The sequence below is a fragment of the Malurus melanocephalus genome, unplaced genomic scaffold (genome assembly GCF_030028575.1).
Source record: "Malurus melanocephalus ecotype Western Australia unplaced genomic scaffold, MMel_1.1 scaffold_0, whole genome shotgun sequence".
NCBI classification, from domain to species: domain Eukaryota; kingdom Metazoa; phylum Chordata; class Aves; order Passeriformes; family Maluridae; genus Malurus; species Malurus melanocephalus.
The window spans coordinates 9,476,210-9,494,211 of record NW_026623232.1 but is presented as its reverse complement, the minus strand read 5'-3'; the positions used below and the strand labels follow the sequence as shown (position 1 = coordinate 9,494,211).

At 36.3% G+C, this 18,002-nt stretch overlaps 1 long non-coding RNA gene across 1 annotated transcript; it reads right to left on the bottom strand.

Annotated features, from left to right (window-relative positions):
• Positions 1 to 8,280: 8,280 nt before the first annotated feature.
• On the bottom strand, positions 8,281 to 17,994 carry LOC130583401 (uncharacterized). Its single transcript, XR_008966422.1, has 3 exons — positions 17,027 to 17,994; positions 10,844 to 10,968; positions 8,281 to 9,718 (listed from the first exon to the last, which is right to left on the bottom strand). It is a non-coding gene; the product is annotated as an uncharacterized LOC130583401 (long non-coding RNA).
• Positions 17,995 to 18,002: the final 8 nt, after the last annotated feature.

Here is an 18,002-nt window from a genome sequence, read left to right as displayed (position 1 = left end):
ACACCCAGGTCAGGGAAGGAGGGGGAGAAGGTGCTCCTTGAACCAGAGAATCAGAGTGAAGTTGAGCCTGGGAGGAGGAGAGGTGGTGTGAAGGCGTTTTAAGATTTGGGTTCACTGCTCATTATCCCACTTTGATATGATTGTTAAWAAATCAGACCAATTTCCTGAATCCAGGCCATTTCCCTGTGATGGTAACTGGCAAGTTATTCCCATCTGTGCCTGACTCAGCACTTGAACCTTGCCTTATATTTTCTTTCCCTTGTTCAGCAGTGAAGGGATTTGATGGAGTGGCTTGGTGGGCACCTGATGTCCAGCCAGAGTCAACCCACCACGTCAAGTGTGTTAAAAAATGTTAAAAATGTTTAAAAATGCATTTGTTGCATCAATATATAAATGTAACATCCAGTGCAGAAACAGGGAATATGGATAATAAGTTTTTCACTGTGTCTGATATTACTATGGATTTAGAAAAGAAGAAAGAGTTGCAGAGAAAACAAAAAGTGTGTTAATAATTTAAATGATTATTAAATTCCATATTTGCTGCTTGCAAATGAAAAATGGTATACCTACTGCTGTTTCCTTTGAGATATTTCTCATACAGCTTTCAATATGAAGAACCTTTTATTATGCCGTGTTGGCTAGACAAAAACTTCCTTCTCTATGTTTTTAGAATAAATCTTTACCTCCTGTACATTCAAAAGCTGTGACCCATATTCTGAGTATCTTATCACAAGGGTAGCACTGCCAGCAGTACAGGTGCAGCTCTGTTGGACTGGTCCAGGGGCTGAACCTGCTGTGAGACTGAAGCACAAGACCACTGGCAAGGGAAAACTGTGACCGACAGCAGCTGTGGTTTCTACCTAAACGAGGTCAGTTCATACCCTTGGCGCTTTTAGACACAGCAAATCTCAATTAATGAGGAACTGGGAGATGAATTGACTGGAGAGCAAGTTAATTTTATTTCTAAAGGTAATGATAATTTACTGAATTTACTGAATTTTTATATGGACAAATAGAAGTAAGTTGGATAAGTGGACATAAATTGTATAATGGATAATACCATCTCTTGTGTCTGTATGAGTTCTATGAAATTGTTTTCACAGAAATAGTATTCATAAAGCTAATTTTGGACAAATTTTCCATTAGTTTTACTTACTTGAATAGATTTATGATAAGGGTCCATCCGAGGGAAAAAGGTTATCCTTTTTCACAARCAATAAAAATGCCTTTCCCTGGTTTTAGTTGACTAAGGAATGAGGTTAGGAAAATAACTGAAGCATGACACTTCTGCAAAGTAATATGTTTGTGGCAGAATTAACAAACCTGAAAATGCTTTCTTCACAAGAGAAATGAGGTGCACAAATTCCTAGCCAGGAGATTGTTGYGGTGCTGCCTATTATTTTGAGCTTGCCTTGAGTCTGATCTTTTTCTTATATTCTCTTTTGGATCCTGCAACACAATGCATTTCAAATTTCTTTTTATATTCTTTGAGAAAGAAATAAAAGCTAAAAACTAGGATTTGTGAAGGTTCAAAACACCAGAAAGAAAAAAAGAAAGACAAAGGCTATCATGAGGTAAAATTGTGGAGACTTTAGGTTTATCTCATGACCTTCTAAGGAATGATCGTTGCATTTCAGTTCTTTGTGCTGACAATATTTTTCTCTAATAATTAGTAACATATAATATGATAAAAGCTCAGTTATTTCCCTCAGAAACAAGGCAAGGTATGTTATTTACCTTCATTAAATGTCAGAAGATTTTATCACATTACCAGAAAAGAGTAACTAGTAGTTMTATCACCTTCTCTGACATTACAGAAAATGCTTCTTACAATAAACAGATGAAGTAAAATCAGGTGTCCTCTAAAGTATTAATAATGCTATAAAGTGTTATTTAATTTGGACTTTTCCCAGCTCTGTATAATGAGATTTGTTGCTTGTGCATTAACAGGTTGGGCAATTAGTCTACTCTTTAGTGTAATTAATCCTTCCTATCTGCCCCGAATCATAAAAATTCCTTAAAATCTTTTTCATTCCAGCAGGTTCTTGTTTTCCCTCCTCTGAAGGCATGCTTTGAAGATTAAATTGGTGCTGCTCGCTCACTCTGTGCTGTCCTCCTTGTGTCTCTGGGAAGCAGGAGCACAAAGTGTGGGAGTAATGACACTTCTCACAAGGAAGGTCTCAGCTGCCGGCTGAGTTACCACTTGGAGGCTGTCACAGCACATATCTGCTGAATATCCTGAGCAACACAAGAGCCTCCTCTGCTCTAGTTCAAATTGTGGTACTGTCACAGCTGCTTCTCACCCTGTCACCCAGTTTGCACCAGTCTGTCGCATGGCTGCGGCTCTCCAGGACATTATTAGAATTTTTTGCCCAGCAGAAGATAAAGTAATTTTTATAGTGTGACCAGAGGATTTGTCTCCCATGGGAGGTATCACAGTTCTCACAGACTCATGGGTGACATTGCAATTATTGTGTGATGTCCTATCAGTGGCTGCAGACTCTGACCCTGAGTACTGATTTTTTTTTGCAAGAGATCCCCACTGAAATTATTGTCACCATGATGGCATTCAGCCTTGCAGGTGCAGCCACTCCATGGGTGGGGCCATGCAGCCCATCCTCCCTACTGAGTTCRTGAACTCTGAAAAAATGGACAAAATTTTCCTCTTGAACTTCACYGTCAGTAGACAGTTTTGAATTTGCTGCATTTACATGGGGAATATTTGCTCCTCAAATAACACTGTTCTTGAATCTATAACCATGCATAAAATTGAATTATGCCTCTGAGATCACCTTTGGGGAGCGTTACTGAGCCAGAGCCACCCAAGGAGACATCATCTGTTGACACCACCMCCACAACACCAACAGAGAGGTTGGGGCAGCCTGCCTCAGGGGTCCTGAAACATAATTGGCCCAATTTAAAATGCAGATATTCTGTTCTGGCTTCAAATTTATTTTCCCCATATAAGCTAGAAAAATTCGTAAGTGGTTGTTTAACAAATTTCATCTGTGAATTGTTCAAGAAACTCTTCGATCTTACACATGTGAAACTTCTTTAAGTCATCAAAAATTTAAATAAAGAAATTATTTAGATTCCCAGCCCTAATATATAACAAATTCTTTGGACAATTGGACAAAATTAATTATTTAAAATCTCATAACAGATAGATAAGTTTGAGATAACTTTCCTTGCTACATTTTCAATACTCCGCTCAAAAAAAAAATGCTTGGAGACAGGCCTACATCAAGTGACAGGATATGGAGTCAGCATTCCATATTAATTGGGATACACCACACATTAGAAAAATAAAATATTTGAAAGTAGAGAAAAAAATCACATGGGTAAGGTGGGATTTTCTAAAGGATGAAGTGTAGGTCTCTGATTGCCCTGAAATCAATACTGAAACATCCAGTGAATTTTACAGGAGCAGATCAAGTACAATGTTGTTCACATTTTTAACTCCTACTCATAAGTATTTTTTACATGTCTGAGTAGACAAACATGTTATGATAATGAATATTCAGTTAGTCCAGAATATTCTTAGTTTCATTTGAAAAGTATATGAGTACATATGGCTACAAAATATGTGTTGCATCCAACCTATTTTCCTGGTGCTTGATAGCACCAGTCTGTAATTGAAGTGCTGGGAAAATTGGTAATAAAACCCATTCAAATAGCTGAGGTGCTTTTTAACAGATTTCTCCTCTGCTTTAAAAATGCATTTTTAATAAAATGTTTCTAGCTTTAAAATGCTTCAAAATCTTTCAGGAGTAAATATTGTTGAATTACGCAGCAATTTTCTAGTGCAGATAGGCAGGCAGATATGCTTAGATATCCCTTCCTGACAAAACTGTAATGACTTTTCAAGTGTAAAAAAACCCATTTAAAGCAGCAATTATAAAAGAACTGCCAGAAAACACGTAATCAAACACTAGAGAGGAGTCCATGTAGATCTGTACATTTTCAGCTGCATTACCTGCAGYACAGAAAACTGTCTACAGGATGTTYATTGACATAACTGGAAGGTCAGCTTTAATAATAATAATACCTTCTACAGTGTAATTGTTAGTTAATTACATGATATGGACATGAGTCTGGATAGAGCCCTTGAGAATTTGATTTTCATTATATTGGATAGCAATCTGAGGTTAAACAGACCAAAATAGGACCTTAGATAGTCTGGATATGGAAATACCACCAGAAGAATGGTGACTTCAAGAAAACAGGTGTTTTCAGGAAAACAAGTGAATGGTGCAGGTGATATGTTCTGCCTCCATGCAACACAAATGGTGTAAAAATATATTGCACATTCTATCCAAGATGCTTGYGTAATAAACTTACATTATACCAAGTTAATTAATCACATGTGAGGCTAATTTATCTTATCATATGAAATGCAGAAATAAATTAGCAGGAGGACAAACCATGGTAATTCCAGCTTGTAACTAGAATGTGGGTCACAAAACCAATCACATCCTGGGCWGAGAAAATTACAATCATAAACAATAAYCCATTCAATGCACCTCAGTTAGAAAATACAAAAGTCTCAGAGAATGTCAATAACTGAGTTTGAACAAAAACAGGGTGAAATTTCAATAGAAAACTGCAGTCAAAATTAGATAGGATATAATTATAGGTTTTTAATGGAAATATGAATCTGATTAACTGGAGTACAGCAAATGTTGAACACAAAGTATCAACTATGCCTTTTGAAACTATTTTTCTGATTGGGAAGTTAGGGAGAAAACATGGAAAAATTTAATAGAAAGAATAAAAGACTGACAGAAAGTCTTGTTCAAAAATTATGTAGATCTGTTCAGTACTGAATTGTTGCTGTGTTTCATTGATAGATGAGATATTTCCTCTTTATCAGTTTGGTGTTTTGAGAACAAGGGTGTTGAATAAAGATGCCATTGATATACTTAGTTTTAAAGGCCGTGCAATGCAGCTTCATAAAGTCACATATATTTGAGATGAATGGCTATTAGGTCATCTGGTTTAGTCCAGCCACAAATAACTCAAATGAGTTTCGCATTATTTGTATTGGGCCCCCTGGGAAATTTTTCCAGAGGCATAAATTTCAATTATAGTAATTGTATCCTGATACTCAAACTAAATTTTCCTTCACTCAATTTCACTTCACTCTCCTCTCTCATGTTCTTGGAGGTTGTTAATGTCCTGTTGTAAAATAATAAACGCTTAATTTTCTTTTTCTTCTTTATTACAGAAAGACAAAGGAAAGACTGGAACCCTTCTTAGTAAAGACGAAGAATGCACCAAAGACCTCTGCAACTSTTTTGAAAAGAGGTGATAAACCCTCATGAAACACTAAGCAAACAGACTGCAATTAGGCTACATTAMAAGGAAGGGTTTATAGTTAAGTTTTGTTGAGTCAGTGACAGCAATCTGAAGGGCAAATGTGCTTCTACTTAATCGTTCTTCATTTGCATGTCACTGATTACTAGACCTTGATCTGTATTTTCAGAAGTCAGCTATGAAGAAGTTAGAATATGAGGAATGAGAAGTTATCTATATATTTTTCTGTTCTACAATCATTGTTTAACAAGTCTTCTTGCAGCTAAAACATTTTTCTGKGCATCTTTGGTAAACCATCATGATTTTCTAACTTAACTGTTGCTTAATTTGTTGCTTCATTCAGTTAARTGCCTTTGAGGTCAATGGTTGCATTTTCTAAAAAGCTCAGGTCTCATAGGCAACAAAATGAATTCTTTAGATTGTTCAGAGTACTCAAGGGGACAAAGTTTGCAGTGACTTAACTGGAGCTTGAAGATTTTAATGACTGTCTTAACCACAATTTTTTTAAAACATGCTGTTTTTTACACTAATGATTTAGAGTATTTTCTGTTTCCTGTTCTGTTTTGTGATATATGTGCAACGTTGATMTATATGTGCAACAGCACAAAGATTAGTCTTGAACCCTGTCTTTTATTCCATGTTTCAAGTATGATATTAGTATACTAAACAAAATGTACTCTTAATTTATTCTTTAGTCTTTTTCTTAACTTTATGCATTATTACTAAGTCTTTAATTTTGGTTATGGTTTCTATTCAATCCAAGGCTAAAACAGCTCTGTCTCATTGGCTGTAAGCCCTTTTTAACTTCAATGTACCTAATACCAACTACTATTCCAGTTTCCTAAATAATCTTCTTTCCGTAATGCTCAGCATGYATTAAATCAGTATTTATAACAGTCACCCAAAGGAAGCATCAAGGGCTGGCAGAGACAAAAGCCCATCTCAGGATGCACCTGATCCTAATTATGTTATTTTATATCAAATAAAAGAATTTGATAAGACTGGATCCAGGTCTTGGYACAGTTCATTTGTCTCACATGATTATTTGCACAATGCTTCTTTTTAAAAATCAATTGTGGCTGATTATAATTAGGAAACAGAGGCAATGGCTTTTAGATTTAAAAAAATAAAGCACGTGGCTGATAAATTTTGGTGTCTTCTCACTATGAGCTTTATGCTGATCTGTCAATTTTTTTGTTCTACTTTAAGCCAAGTAATTTTAGGTAATAAAGCAACAAAAGATTAAATAACCCTGATCAAGTTTGGGTAGTGAAAGGTCTTGGATTCAGATAGTTYAGCTTCAGTGAGGCCAAAGATTTACTGTCATGTAATATTGAAACAAAGCACAGCAGCTTCATTACTTGAATGTCACTAAGTAGTCACAAGAAATGTCGTTGAAATGAAAGCRCTCAGGCGTCCCACAGACAAAGAATTTGGGATTTGTTTTCTACCAAATCYCCTCTGCAGCACAGAGGTCAAAACAGGAGTTTGCTGTGGAGCGTGCCAGGAAGAAAACTGTGCTTACAGATCAAGATTCTTCAGAACTGTGTTTGGCCAGGAGAGATTCTCCAAGTCACTACAAATTGTAGGGCAGCTCAGGTGACTTAGGCTCCCAGTTTACAACCTGACCATGGATAAATCCTTTCACTCGAGTCTAAGCTTTGATCTATGCCTGTACTAGAAGCTGCGCTCACTTATCTACAAATAGATGTTAYATCATTTGAGCTGAGTCACCAAAGATGGACAGAAAACAAAGAAAGTCACAGCAGTCCCTCAGATGCTTTTTTGTCAAAGAACCTAGGATACTATATGGCTTTCTAACAGACAGTATCTTCAAGAGATGAAAATACTCTATTGTGTGGTATTATGTGGTATTATCATACCATCCTGTTAAGTAGATAAATCCTGTAAATTAATTAGATAACATTATTGTATTTTTTTTTTTTTATCTGAGGAAGCTGGGATAGTGATTAGCAGAATTTAGGCGCATGCTTTCCTGTTAAAAAAGCCACAGACTTCAAATTGTAGAGAATGCATATATTGTGCCATTCTATTTATTTGATGGGGGATAGGTTCCAAATCATCATGAAAGTTTCATTTTTCCAATCATTCACAGATTCTCCTGTTTGCTGAAAACTAATCCAATCAGGGTCTCAAAATCAGAATCAAAGTGCACGTGAGAAGTAGAAAATATCTGACAGATTCAATTTACTGTGTATTTATTTGATGTTGGTAGTAACTCTGGCCATTTAATAACTTAAATCTCAGGGTAAAAGTAATATGGCATGACTGGTTATCACTACAGATGTATAAAGGGTTAACTCAGAAATGTAGGAAATTGTGCTCAACCCTTCACCGTGATGTTAAACAATACAGCACAATAGAATCAATACATATCAATAATTATAATGCACTTTTATAGTGAAATCATTAATTTTTCTTATTGCAGGGACAATTTCATTTTGGCAAGGCAGTCAAGAATTTGCAGAAGGATATATGAAGAGGATAACCAGTCGAGGCAGTGACAATTATTTTCCACCCTCACCTAACTTAGCGTATCTGAATGCAAGATTTGTCTGTCTCTTTGGCATTGCTGAAATCCCGGGATATTGTGTGCAGTGACTTTGAACAGATACCCTCTAGTGGTTACATTTTCAATACAAAATGGATATCATGTGCTCCTCAGAAGGGAGTATTTATTTAAGAACTAAAGAGATGAAAATAGAGCTCTTTCCCTATACCAGAAAGAAAAATAACCTTGTGTTTTTCTTTTCTTTGACAAGTTAATTTCATTCTTTCTTTTATTAATTCAAGCGTAACACTAAGAGGCTTCATGGTCTCTTGGCCCTGTTTTGGACAGATATGACCAAATTTCACCTCCTGAAACAGATGTACAATCACCTTTTTCTTATTTTCAATTAAAAGAAAAAAAAAAAAAAGACACTTTTGTCTTAATTTCCTTTAATGACAATTCAGAATGGATTGGATATAAATTACTGTAGAAATATTTTCTACACCTGGAGCAAAGGAAATACAACCAGGACACTGGATTTTGCTCCCAGGTCTGTAACTGAATTTCACCTGTGACTAAACAGTTGCACATTTCATGCCCCGGTATGAAATAGGTATAATAGTGATTGCTTCATTTAAGMATTTAGCCAAGCATTAAATATGTATTTGTTAAATCTTTTATGTTTGAGGAGAAAGAAGTACAGATAGATTCACACCACTCCCTACAGTGCCTGTTCAGAAATGARGCTTAATGGTGAAATATAATCAGGGACATTTTTAGGACATATATATATCTGAAATTCTTAGATGATCTTATCTATCTCTACCACATGCATAGGCAACCTCTAACGTTCTTACCAGGGCTGACAGGAATTATTTCATCCTTCAACAATGCCTAAGACATGAAGAGAGAGGAATTTTTTCTATTTTATAGATAAGATGCTATAGTATCTTTAACTAAGAAGATACTAGAGTTAGATATTATAACATTTACACTGGCGCTCCTCACACTGAAAACCATGGCTGAGATTCAGAAGCATGGCTTTAGAAATTAAATATTCCTAGTTTCATTATGTATTCTCAGGTACACACTTGCTATCAAGTTGTTTAATATATGTTAAGTCTTTAAGTCTGTCACGTATCCTTTTGAGCTACATTTCTTGCTTGTTTGGATTTTTATTTCTTCAATATAAAAGCACATTTATTTTTAACCATAGTTATTCCAAATTTATGATAAAATTATTCCTTGAAAAAGCTAATGTGTTTTTATACCAGCCTTTTAAATATGATTCATTTAACAATTGTGAAATAAAAGCTCTTCCTGGGAAGATTAGTGTTGCTTTGCATGAGAAACACACCCACTCATTCTGTTGCTGAGATGTGTCAGGGAAAAGAACTATATAAAAATGTAATTAATTKCATGCCTTAAAGGTCAGCATTAATAAAAATAAACATATGCATTATTAAGCCCATAGAGAAAATAATTAATGATATTTTCAGGTGTTGTTAAAATCAAATAAGTGAAAATGCATAAATATTGCATTTTATCAGAAAGATACGACAGATTCCTTGTCCCTCACAACAGAAGAAAGACCTTCAGGACTTAATGTGGCTATCTTGCAATTTGAATTATGAGGTGATAAAGAAAAGTTACTTCATAAATTTCAGTCATCATAGTTGCTCACCRTGTGTCCTTCAATGCTTCATGAAAATTATACTTCTTTTTCCAGGGCTATTATGAAGTTTCTCTTATTCCCAGAAAGAGTTATGGGTTTTGGAAAACTTTTCAGTTCTTTCCGTTGATCTTTTTTTCCACTTGTCATCATGGAAGTGTTGATGGAAGACATTAATATGGCAGWAGTATGGGAAATGGCAGAAGCATTGTTAGTACCTGTGTGTTAAGAAATTCAAAACTGGTGATTATTATCTTTATAAAAACTAATCTCCTCCTTTTCCTACTGTCTTGAAGATTTCAAACCTACTTGCTCAATTTTTTTCCCTTGTTTTATACTGTAGTGGAAATAAGCTGTTAGCTGTATATGAATGATTTCACTTATTGTTGATTCAGAGTGAGAGTCTCTCATACACTTAATCTGTGAGTAGCCTTAAATGTCAAAATATGAGGTCTGAGGTATAGAAAAGGTTCCCAAAGAAGCATAATCCTGAAACACATTGGCCTTGATTCTTCTTTACATAAAGACCCCTTTACAGGTTCTGGCAGTACAAAGGAACCCTAAAGTGTTTTAAATAAAACTTATGCCCATTCTAAGATTTTTTTATGCTGCCAGAACTGTGTAAAAGAAAATCAGGTCCATTATATCTGAGGTGATTTTTTCTTTCAGCTCTTGCACTGTATATATGAAAAGGCATTTCTTTATAACCTCTACAAAGCCAACAACACCAATCTACAGTTAAAAAGGAAACTAATTGGTGGAGTTAAACAAGGAAGAAAAGTCAGGATTATTCTGTTTTAAATATAATAAAAATAGGTTCCTTTTATGAAATGCAAACAACTGAAAATTCTTTTCTTGATTTTTCTTTTATTATTCTGAGAAGCTGTGATTGGGCATGCTAAATATTGCAAAAGGCTGGATTTAGACCAGGTTTCAAAATGGATTGACTGAAAGATGGCTTGCAGAAAATCAAGCCTGTGACCCTTTTTAACCATAGAGCAGTCATAGCTGTTTCACAGAGATAAAATCAAAACCAGAAAGAGTCATGTTAAACACCATGTGTAGCATGGTTCTTCTCTTCCCTTGAAGAAAATGTGTAACCGAGGCAAATTTGTAAGAGCTCTTTTAGATTGGCCATGAAAGGACATGCTTGAAACAAGGTTGAAGGGACTCATCCAGTGATTGCTTTAAAACTGTAGTACCTCTGTCCTTTAGAGTGAATTGCAGACAAAAAAATATGGCATTTCTGTTTGATTACAGCCCAGTTCCTGGGCAAGTTGCACGTAGCCCAAGGTCAGGCATTTGTATTGTCTCTCTGAATGTCCTTTCTCTGGACCTCTTACCTGCAGTCCTGGCCTTGGCTTCACTCCATTTCAAATTTGTTTTTCATTACTTTTATGCCAAGATTCCAATGGATTCCAGCCTTTCCCTTTGCACTAAACCCTCTTATTTTCATTCCCAGTGGAACCTGAAGGCACAGAAAACAAAAGACAGCTTACATTATTAAGGAGACACCTTTTTTCCTGCATTAATTTGTCACTAAATGCATTACATTCCAGGTCCATATTGACCTGAAATTTTCCTGTTATTGTTTAAAGTCTATAGGATCTGAATTTTCAGTACTCCTTGGCAGAGTTCTCATAATTTGGGATTTCTTCAGCAAACTCCACAAGCATTGGCAGTAAAACAGTGGATCCTGTTGGTAACCTTGATTTGTACCCCTGCTGGAAAGAGCTCAAAACTCTGTCCTTTCTCCCTTTTTATTCACTCTTCCTGTTTTAACTTTTGCTTCCCCCTAATCACTCATTACTCCTAAGACCCTGTACATAGCTAACACACAGTCTGCTCAAGAAAAATTCTTTTGGGACATCAAGCTGCTCATGAACCTTAGTCAAGTTTGAACAAAATTAAGTTTCCTCTGGCCCCTGAAGTGGACAACACCATTTCCTGGATTGAGGTATGACAAAAACAAGTGTCTGGGCTTTTTAACCTGTTGGTGGTTTCATCTATTTCATCAATCAAGACACAGTAAAACTTAGATTCTTAAACATATTGTCCTACTTGGATTTTCTTCTGATGCTATTATTAAAGGTCTCACAACACTGAGTGAAAAATAGGTGCTGCCCACTATCATGAAAAGAACATGGAAACATTGCCTCTTAATATAAATGATTTTTATCTTCACAGAGAAAAACCGGTGAAATGTCTTGGAGGAAAGCCAAATGGCAGTGTAAGGTGGAACAAAATGATTGCTAGTCAGACGAAGAGCAAAATGCTCAGATGCGGTTATAAAAATGAGGTAGCTTTATATGTACATGTAAATCAGAAATAACTAAAATATAGAATCTCCTTCCTTTACAATATGAGATTTTACTATGCATTGCTTAATATGTTTGTTTTTCTTCCTGTCTCCCTTTGATCAGCGTGTCTCTACTCTGCTTGAACACAATATATTTTTCTGGTTTGTTGGACTTTATCCCATTTTAATTACCAATCTGGTAATAACTTAAAAGACATTTAACATGCAATTCACAAATGGGTGAATAATTCTCAGATGCTGGTTGGAAGTTCACAAGCCATATCCACCACTGTAATTCTCTCATTATCTGACAGAACTTCTAAAGCCCTGGGATTGAGTGGCAGGAGCCTGGCTTCCCATGCTCCTTTCATGTGGTTTGCAGAGCCTCTGAAACGTTAGTCTCTAAGTGAAATGTTTTAGATAAGCTGGTACTGCTCTTATTATAATAAAATGCCCTGATAAACTTCCTTATACTTCATGTTTACTTTTTTGGAAATCATTCATCAGAACATGTTTAGCTTATTAAACATTGCATAAGTAAGATTTCTATACATAAGAATTACACCTGAAAGGTTGAAATGGGATTTTTACAATTGACCAGATGAAAAATTTTCCCTTTGATATTTAACTCTTTTCTTCCTGTTCATTTCAGAATGCTTGTTGAATGATCTTGTATAATTCTCWTTTTTGCATGGGCAAAATGGAGTCACATATTAACATAATTTATTGGTCTCTCAGTCCCTTGAGTTCTTCAGAGACCTGCTCATTGTTACCCCGTAGGACCAAGCACATCTCAGAGCAGAATGAGAGACCCAGCCACAGAGACAGCAAGTAGATCCATTCAGGCCAAGAAGAATGAAGGAATTGTCAGACCACTGATTAACATGGTGGGGGGTTTTCACTCAGTGTCAACAAGAGTTTTAAAGTTTCTTGTAGGCAGACATCACCGGGTGAAATAGTTTCAGGTGTTCTATAAGAGGGAGTAAACTGAAGAAATTTTGTGAATCTTTATAGGGAAAMCCGATTAAATATGAAGAAGGGACAAAAACTAAATGAAATGTGAAGAGGAAACACTGAAGATGGACCCAAGATCACCTGGGTGGATAACCCTCACCAGAGAGGATTGGGTCTGCAGATTCTCTCCATGCTTCAAATCCTTCAGGCCACATTGCAGTACAGTCCCTTAACATTCACACAAGAAAACAGAAATAACCAATAGACCTACCAGAGTGATGTTCAGATGATTAAATATTTCTTCTCTTTCACAATAGATGCCACAGTTGATAAGAATGAGATGGGGAAGGCAGGATATATCAGCAGAGTGAGTCTGGATATATCCGAGTACTGAAGACTGAATGTGAACCTGAAGCAGCCTTCTTATCTTCATAATTACCTATCATTAGTGACTTTCTAGGCAGCTATCAAAAAATGGAGCTTAAAGCAATATATATTGTACTGTATGCACTCCACAAACTCAGGGCTGCAAGCATTATATAAAGCAAGCAAACAAAACACACAAAATCCACACAAAATCTCCGAAGACACAGGGATGAGTTGTAAAAGTTTCACCTTTTTTAGGTCAGTAGGTGAACTCAGCTAAAATCACACCATGGTTTTATCAGGTTACCTTGCTGCAGTGTGGTTGTTCTGATACTAAAGATGAATTGTCATGACTTTAAAGAAATAGTTACTATTCCTTAAAAATATTCAGAGGACAGTATAGCAACATTTCTTCCTTGCTACTGGAGGACAATAGAGTATGAAATTACTTTTTGAAACTACATAAGACTTGACTCAGAAAAGTAAAATAACAAGGGTGTTATCTGAACTAAACAGAACTGCATAGGGAGACTACATGGGGCCTAAACTGCAAAATCCCTCACTGTTTTTGCAGCTACATCTGGCTAGCTCTCTGCATGCCAATCTTGCACACATAGGTAGCAGTTCCAGAAGGGAGGGCCTGGGAATTCAGGCAGGCAGGAGATGGATGAGGAGAGGTCTTCTGTGTGTAGGATCAAGCTTGCTAATCTGGCTTGCTGTCCAAACTGCTAAGCGTCTGATGGATTCAGAGCCCTTTCAGCATACTTTTGGAGACCCGAATGCTCATTATTTCCTACCACAAATGCACCATTTTACTGAGGCAAAGTTCTTTTGTGATGTTGAGCAGAACCAGAAATCAGATCCCTTATGACAATGTTTATATATTTCCTACAAGGCTCGTTTCCCCTTGTAAAAYGTTCATCTCCTATGCCTTGATGTATGACATCACAGACCTCCATAAACATCTTTCCTTTACTATAGTCCAGGTGTAACCATTCACCTGAGTCAATATATCTAGCACAATTAATTGAAATAAATCTATAAATCTTGAACAGCTGCAGCTTTTGGAGAAAAAAATGCTTTATGAACACAGATCTATTGTCACCCCCTGCGCAGTCACATTTTCACCTGCACACATAAGCACACAGACACTCATCATATAAGGCTCTGCAGCCATTCTCAATAGTGTGCATTCCACTTTAAACCACCTGTCAAAACAGCCATTTAATTAGGTTAAGCTGTCTGGCTTTGTGAAAAGGTTTTACTGTACTCTGTTGTCTTTGCCATAAAATTAATAGTTTGACCAACTTCTGAGGGGACAGGTTTCTGCACTTGTGAAAGTCAAATTAAAACCACCTTTGCCAAACAGAATAATAATAATAAAAAAAAAAAAAATCTTGATGTCTGAAACTTTGAAAGCAACACTTCATTTATAATCTTTTTCTAGTGCCAAAGTACAAATTATGTAAAGAAATGCAACTGCAGCTGCAAAGAAATCAAGACTGTAACACTCTACMCTTGCTGTTCTTGGGGAAGTTGCAAGAAATGAAACTACCAAAGAATCTGTACTTTACTCTCCACAACCTGCTTGCTGTCCAGTTCACTGAAGAAGAGGGAGTCTTTCCACTTTACTGTCATCTCTCTTACATTTCATAAGTCTCGTTCCTTGTTCCTGTGGCTATCAAGGTAACTTTGTGCTGGCCTTGTAAATCACAAGCTCCCTGAATACCGGCTTAGCTGAGAATTGAAAACAGTCTGGTGATACTGATCTGTCAGAATAATCTTTTTTTTTTTTTTTTTTTTTTTTTTTGTCAAGGGACAGTGTTCAAACAAAGTGGATGTCTAAGCAAAAAGGAGTATTGTTATTCTGTGATGACATCTCAGTAATTTCTTAGGAACACAGGCTCCGGTCTGCAGAGGCTGATTTCAGTGGGAGTAAAAATGTCCAGATTCYTATCATTCATTCTGGGGTTTTTTTTCAGGCGTGTGAGGTTCTAAAACAGAATTCAAGAAAAGGCTTCCATTTATTATGGTAATTAGCACTTGCTAATACAAGTGACAGTACTATGCTGAATGTCTATTTACTATGCAGGACAGGTCCTTTAAATTTATAAAAAAATTAATGCCATCCCTGAGGCTCTTACAATCTAATTAAGATACAGTTATGAAGGAGATGATCRATTACAGTTTACCTCATAAGGCATATGCAGGTTTTAAAATTTTATTTTGGTTTTGAACTAACTGGTTACTTATATGCATTGACTACTGTGATTTTGGTCAATTTATCCATTTGTATTGTAACTGCAGGGTGTAAATTTCATTCTATCGGAATGAAAGCTCCTTCAGTACCTTAAAAATAAAATAAAATGAATGAAATAATAAAAGAAAAAAATCATAATTAATAATTAACAATTTACCTTCTGCTAGTTATCCATGATTGGTTTTATTTTCCCCTTGGAAAAAATCCTATTTTAACTCATTTGTTTGGTTTGCCTGCTTGCAGTAGAGTGGCCACTTGGGATAAGATGAAATAACTAGGTTTTATCAATAGCATTCCAAAAATACACTACTCTCAAATACTCCAGTCTGCACACAGACTACCTTAAGGTGCTCATATCCTGCAGATACAACAATATATAACTCAAGTGAGGCTCCAAATGTTCCTAAAAAGCTTAATATATGAAAGCTTGAAGTGTAACTTCTATTTCAGATAAGCATTGTCCGTCTTCTACAGAGCTGTGAAATAACCACATACTTTTGTTCATACTTCTTCTTATTCTCTGGATGCACTTTCACAAACTCACAGCATAAACTGAGTTGGAAGGGACCTACAAGGATCATCAAGTCTAACTCCCAGCCCTGCACAGGACCATCCCCAAAAAGTCACAACATATGCCTGAAAGCACGGTCCAAATGCTTCTTGAACTCTGTAAGGCTGATTCAGTGACCATTTCTCTCACTGAGACTGYATTCATATTTTTTGGTATAAGCCAGCCTCTATCAGCAGTTTGAAATCTGCCTCCTAAAGTCAACAGAAACTGGTTTTGAACAAGCCAGTAAGTCACCTTTTTCTTCTTTTTTTTTTTTTTTTTTTTTTTTTTTTTTTTTTTTTTTTTTTTTTTTTTTTTTTTTTTTTTTTTTTTACTAACACACAACATTTTTTATTTCTGCTCGCTTTTCCTCCAAGCTTCCTTCTCTTCATTTTTTCCCTGCAATTGCTGTTTTCTGTAAGTCTGTGTGAGACAAGTGAAGTATGTCTTTATTTTCCAGGCTCATGTTACGCTGCCATGTGTGGCTTTCTGAAAGTCTTTCAGTCTCTCCAATGTTGCTGTAAGTTGAGCAGAAGCTGCGGTTTACCAAGAATGTTCCCTGGAATGTGCAACCGGTGGCAACCACAGTTTCCATAAACCTAGCAGTTCTTTTTCCGATAACCAGAAAATGTCATGCACATAATTATATATTTTTATGCAAAACTCGACTTAACTGATACTGTTTTTCTGGATTCAAGCAGAGGTTTTCTCCACCAAGTAGATCTCATTGCTTTTAGGCCTTTACATCCTTATTTTATTTATTAGACAATGGCTGAACCATTTCTGATTTGCAAAGTATTTTTTGTAGACTGCTGTAGTGAGGTTTTTTGTTTGTTTCTAAGATTTTGCCTTTATTTGGTTTGATGTAAYATCTAATAAGTACTTTCAGAAAAAAAGTTTGCACTGCTCCTCATTGTCCTAAGCACGTATTACTGCAGTTTTCCTTCGTGCCAGGTCTGTCGATCATACAGCCAACAGGGCATGATGATTTGGTACCCCAAAAAGAGAAAGTACCAAAAATGTTCTGGTACTTCTGTGGAGAAATATGCCCTTTGGTTCCTGTAAGTCTTTCAAAAATTTCACTAAAAACTGCATACCTTTTGTGTCAAAGAGATTTCCTGTAGATTTCCTGCAGCATCACTTCCTGACAGCACAATGAAGGTGTCAGCTGAGCTTCTGCTGGTCCTGACCTGCCAGCATGACATGTACTGAAAATAGTGGTCAGAGTGAAGATGTGCTTCAGCTCACCACCCTTTCTGCCTTGCTCTTTAGTATCACTATGTGCAGCACCCAAGATTTCAATCCAAGACCCTCAAATTCTTAAACAYATTTACAAATATCCTGGATTTACAGAGGGTTTTGGACTCCCATTCTTATGTCATATATATTTTTTTACTGTTGAAGTCAGAAAAAAACAGCCAAACTGTTTTCTTGGTAGTCTTTTGGTGCACTCTGGTTTCAAAGGAAGCAGTGTATTTCTAACACTGTCTTACATAAGAGATTTAATAATTTCATCTAGCATTTAGATGAATGTTGGCTTTTGGTTAGATTACCCTCAGAAGCTGAAAAACATGCTGGAAAGATAAACAAGACTTGGATTTGTTTGGATGCTTTTCTAATAAACTCTGCTCTCAGCAGCTCAACTCATGGCACAAAAAGAATGTCCGAGCAGTTGTGTCCTGKGGCATTTGCTGTTCTGGCTTCTGACGGGGTCAGTGCAGCACTTGCCTAACRGTGCATGAATCTAAGTTAGCAGTTAGATTTAATATAGCTGAATTTATGAGAGCAAGCAATTTAGCCTGTGCCTGAGCTACAGACTGAAGCTCATTTTCCTTGCACTCCCTCTTCGCTTGCCCAAACAATCAGCCCAGTGGTGCATAACTTCTTTCATTTTGTAAAAATCCTGTGCTGGGTGGTATGATAACTCAATATCCTATTCTCATGATTTTTTTTTTTTTTTTTTTTTTTTTTTGGCATTTTGGCAGCTGATACACTGCTGCTAAAGTTTTAATTTTGTGCTGGATCGTGGTGTGGTTGTTAATGCTTGTTCCTCATCAAAAGCATAATGGATGT